Genomic DNA, 4,805 nt, shown 5'->3' with positions numbered 1-4,805 from the left:
GTTTTGGCAGTTGACCTAATGAGGTCATTTATATGTACAAGATCCATTGTGGAGTCAGATGTTACATTTATTTCTCTTGTCTGTTTAGCCTCCTTAATTTGAAATGTATTTCCACAACCCTTTTTCGTTCTTTTAAGACACTGACATTTTTGAGAGTAAAAAGGCCACACTCTTTGCAATATTGTGATTTGTAAAAAATGCATATTTGGTCATTTGAATAACCAAAATATATTTTTCACATATATGTTAGGTCTTCATCCACAATTCCTGGCTCATTGCTCCTGAAATCCTTGGAATTGTCCTTGTGTTGAGACTGAGAAAATCGTCTTTTGTTATGGTAATGAGCGACTTTGGAAGCACCTATTAAGGGGGGCCATTATCTGGAGAACCAACCATGTGATTCTAGGGTTGAAACTTTCAGTCCCACCATACCCCCTGACCTCCAGAGAGGAGAGAGGGGCTAGAGATTGAACAAACTCCAAAGGCCAGCGATTTAACCTGCCATGCCTATGTAATGAATCTTCTTTAAAAACCCTAGAGCAGTGGTTCTCAACCTTCCTAATGCCGCGACCCTTTAATACAGTTCCTCATGTTGTGGTGACCCCCAATTTCATTGTTACAAATTGAACATAATTAAAGCATAGTGACTAATCACAAAAACAATATGTAATTATATATGTGTTTTCCGATGGTCTTAGGCAACCCCTGTGAAAGGGTCATTCGACCCCCAAAGGGGTCGCGACCTACAGGTTGAGAACCGCTGCCCTAGAGGATGGGGTTAGGAGAGCTTGCAGGTTGGTGAATATGTGGAGATACTGGGGGACATGCTCAGCTGGAGAGGACTTGAAGCTCCGTGCCCCTTCCCACATACCTTGCCCCATGCATTTCTTCTTGGTGTACCAGACGACACTCCAAACAACTGAGCCACACCGACCAAGGAGAATTCTTATTTTTTCAGTTATTTATAATATATTCCTATACTTAATTATTTTGGTGCTAAAATTGTCCCAGATCTGGCCAGTGGGAGCCCTCCAAACTGCCTCCTGTGTCCTTGTGACATGTTACAATCACTTTTTCTTTCCTGAGCCCTTTCTTACTTTCTGGTATAGGTTGCTGCCAGTTCATCTTGTACCTACTTTGCCTCAGTCCTTGACGCAGCTATTTCTTCAAGGGGGCTGATTCCTAAGTTCATTATATGGTAAGGTGTTCATAATTTACCTTGTATAATGTGTGTTACATGAGCTTAATTGAGGAACTAAAAGTCCTTACTTAGTAGCTGGGAGATCTTGATCACTTAGCTCAGCGGTTCTCAACCTGTGGGTCTCGACCCCTTTGGGGGTCGAACGACCCTTTCACAGGGGTCGCCTAAGACCATTGGAAAACACATATATAATTACATATTGTTTTTGTGATTAATCACTATGCTTTAATTATGTTCAATTTGTAACAATGAAAATACACCCTGCATATCAGATATTTACATTATGATTCATAACAGTAGCAAAATTACAGTTATGAAGTAGCAACAAAAGTAATTTTATGGTTGGGGGTCACCACAACATGAGGAACTGTATTAAAGGGTCGCGGCATTAGGAAGGTTGAGAACCACTGGCGTAGCTCCTCCCCTTCACTCTTTTCCTTTTTTCTTTTCTTCTCCCCTCCTCTTCTGTCTCCCCTCCTCTCCTCCAAGAGTCCTCACATTCTTTCTTTTTTCTCCACCCACAGCACTTTGATTTTTTAAACAAACAAACAAAAAACCACAAAAAACTAAAAATCAAAAAACACATGAATGTTGAAGTTGAGCTAGCCTGGGTTTGAACCCACTTACTGGTTACTTGACTTTGAGCATGTTATATTTTCTCTCCCAGCCTCACTTCCTCCATCTGTACCTTGACACCAATACAGGCATACCTTGTTTTATTGCACTTTGCTTTATATGCTCTTCACAGATTTCGCGTTCTTTTTACAAACTGAAGGCAAGACCCTCCACCAGCAAAAAATATTACAACTCACTTTATTGCAGTGATGCCAGGCACTACACAGTCACTGAGATGATTAGATGAATGACAGCACAAGCATTCGGCACATTGTTAAGGTCATAGAAGATCCTTCTATTAATCTACCTTAATTTCTTTAATCACAGTCAGCATTTGCTCCTGTGCTCACTCCAAAGCTCCTTGGCCTCTGTCCTTAGATTATCCCATTTCCCAGATGCTGTTTTATTCCCCTTGTGCTTTGCTCTGCCAGTGCCCCCAGCAGACCTACAACTTCCAGATGCTGAGAGAAAAGCCCTTGATTCAGGCTGAATGCACAGATGATATTCACGAAAATGCAGATGGCACATTAGGTACCTGTGGGAAGCTTGTGTGTTGGATTGGAAACAGGCAAAAACAAAATCTTTTGGCAAAAACAGGCTCCTGGTAGAGGGTGGGCAGGAAGGAGCAGAGGCAAACGGGGGCTGACTGGTATTGCCGTATTTTTCTTCTGGAGCCCAAATCTCCTGCTACGGCTCAGGTACAAATGGAAGACATGCCCCCCCTTCCCACCCACCCCGGGAGACGGGGGTGATTTATCTGAAGGATAGGATGAGAAGAGCTGGGATGCAGGGAGACAATATCTTGCAGAATAGAGTTGAAATCCACAGGGTGTTTAATTACCCATCTTTGTGTCAGATGGTTAAATGAGCCTGATCGGGGAATGAGTGCATGAAATCGGTGGAGTTGGGGGGCGGGGGGCAGATTGAATGCACCACTATAACTGTGACCTTTCCAGCCAAACATGGGCAGAGGCTGAGCCCAGGGATGTGATAGGACACAACACATATCTCAACATTTCTGAAGAACAAAACCTGGTCAAGTAGGAAAGTGTGTTCACAAAGACCATTGCAATGACCCCAAGGTAGGAATTATGACTCCTCCGTAGAGAGCAAGAGCTATTTTTGTTCGTCCAAGGATATTCTTTGACAGGGAATTTTATATTTCTATACAAATCTTTTCCCTTTTGGCACCGGTTTCTATTTTCAAAACCTTCATCTAAGTGTTCATGTAGACTCACAGATTGTTAGTGCTAAAGAGATCCTTAGAGATCACTTACTTCCACCCTGTTATTTGTTTCTTTTTCTTTTCTTTCTTTCTTTTTTTTTTTTTGCTAAGATTACTAAAGCCCAGAGAAGTCTAATAAATTCCCCAGAGTCACACAGCTTGTTTGGCATGGGGCCAAGGCTAAATCTTGGCTGCCTGACTCCTAGTCCAGAGCTGTTTCCCAGTCTCTCTTTCCTTTATATCTTCTCAAAAATTAAAGATCCTGCACTTTCTTTGGTCAAACACTACTCATGAAAAAATTTAATAGATGCCACCAGCCAATTCTACATCCACATTTTTGCTTTAAGTGAAGTCATTTCCCCCTTCAGGGAAGTTCCTAATAATCTGAAAGACAGGAATACTCTTTCAATACAGGTTATATAGTTCAGCAGAAACTGGTTTAAGGTTGTTTATACATTCATTCGACAGATATTAATCACTTGCTATGTGCCAGTTACTGTGTTAATCACCATGGTTCCAGTAATGAGACCAGAGAAACTTCACACACACATATATACAATAGAAAAGACCTGGCATTCAGAGTCGACCATACGTTTAATACATTGTGGGGGAATAAAAGGAATGTGTTCTATGAGGGCTGGGAGGTGGATATTTTTGCTATGAATTAGTCAGATATTATAATGTCATATGGCTTATAAAAACCACAGAAGAATCAAAAAAAGATCGTAGCAATTTTTAAAAATTACTTCCATCCTCCTATAAGACCAAAAATAAATAGGAAGGAGGTATTTAAATTAGAATTTAAAACCTAAAGATGACTTGGAACTAACTTAAATACAGGGAAATGTTAACTGGTTATGCTCTGTCTTTATAGAGAACTTTGCAAAAGGAAATGAGCTTACCGTACAGTGGAAGAGATTGTGTTTGCACACATCTCTCAAGTGTTAAGGTAAGAAATCTGGGCTTTGGGGTCAGGGCAGAACCTTTAGAGAAAAGGAGAAGGTTTCTTGTTGGTTAGTTCTCGCCTGCCAAGTTCTTGGTCAGAAACTGTTATGGTGATATTTTTATTCTTTTTCCCAAGCGTAGGCATCCATGGAATCCCTGTGTATTTGCAGCCCCCGAGTTCCTGCTCTACCCCTCTGGGCCTGTCCATAGGCACCAAATCCTATCAAACTTCCCCTAATGAGAGCTGGACCTTCCCCACCGGCCCCCCACCCCCATCGCCCCAGGTCTCAGGCCCATGAGGCTGTGTGGTGGCCACGCCTAAGCATGTTGGCCTAGCACAGGTGCTTAGGGGCTGGTCCTCAGACTGTGGTTCTGGACTCAGCAGGATCAGCATCATCCCCCACCTACTGAATCAGAATCTGCAGTTTAACTTCCATATTGTGCAGAGTATATGTTTGAGAGGCTTTGTTCTAGGACACTGGCCGCCAAGTCAGACAGACTTGACTTCCAAGTTTTGTTCTGCGATTCCCTAACCCTGTGACCATGGCTAAGCCACATACTCTATCTGAGATTCAATTTTCACATCTATAAAATGGGTACAGGAGTTCTTACTTCTTAGGCCTGGATGTTGATAGTATTATTGTGATTATAGTTATTCAGTGGAGGTTATTGTCACCATCCAAAGATGGGACATCTTACTCTTCTCCTGTAAAGTCATAGCCAAGAGCCCCACAGGCTCATGTTGCTTTCCAGGGCTCAGTTCTCCCTCCTTCACCTACTCAGATGAAAAGGCAGAGAGAGAACTTGAAACTTGAGAAA

At 42.1% G+C, this 4,805-nt stretch overlaps 1 long non-coding RNA gene across 1 annotated transcript in view; it reads left to right on the top strand.

The window, feature by feature from the left end:
- Positions 1 to 2,244: 2,244 nt before the first annotated feature.
- The window catches only part of LOC102244516, a 3,127-nt gene continuing 566 nt past the window's right edge, over positions 2,245 to 4,805 (top strand). Inside the window, exons 1-2 of the long non-coding RNA XR_314686.1 lie at positions 2,245 to 2,347; positions 3,916 to 3,990. This is a non-coding gene — a long non-coding RNA (uncharacterized LOC102244516). The remainder of the gene's footprint in view (positions 2,348 to 3,915; positions 3,991 to 4,805) is intronic.

This window comes from Myotis brandtii, unplaced genomic scaffold (assembly GCF_000412655.1).
Source record: "Myotis brandtii unplaced genomic scaffold, ASM41265v1 scaffold931, whole genome shotgun sequence".
NCBI lineage: Eukaryota > Metazoa > Chordata > Mammalia > Chiroptera > Vespertilionidae > Myotis > Myotis brandtii.
Note: the sequence above shows the minus strand (reverse complement) of the source record. Positions and strands in the feature narration are given on the sequence as shown.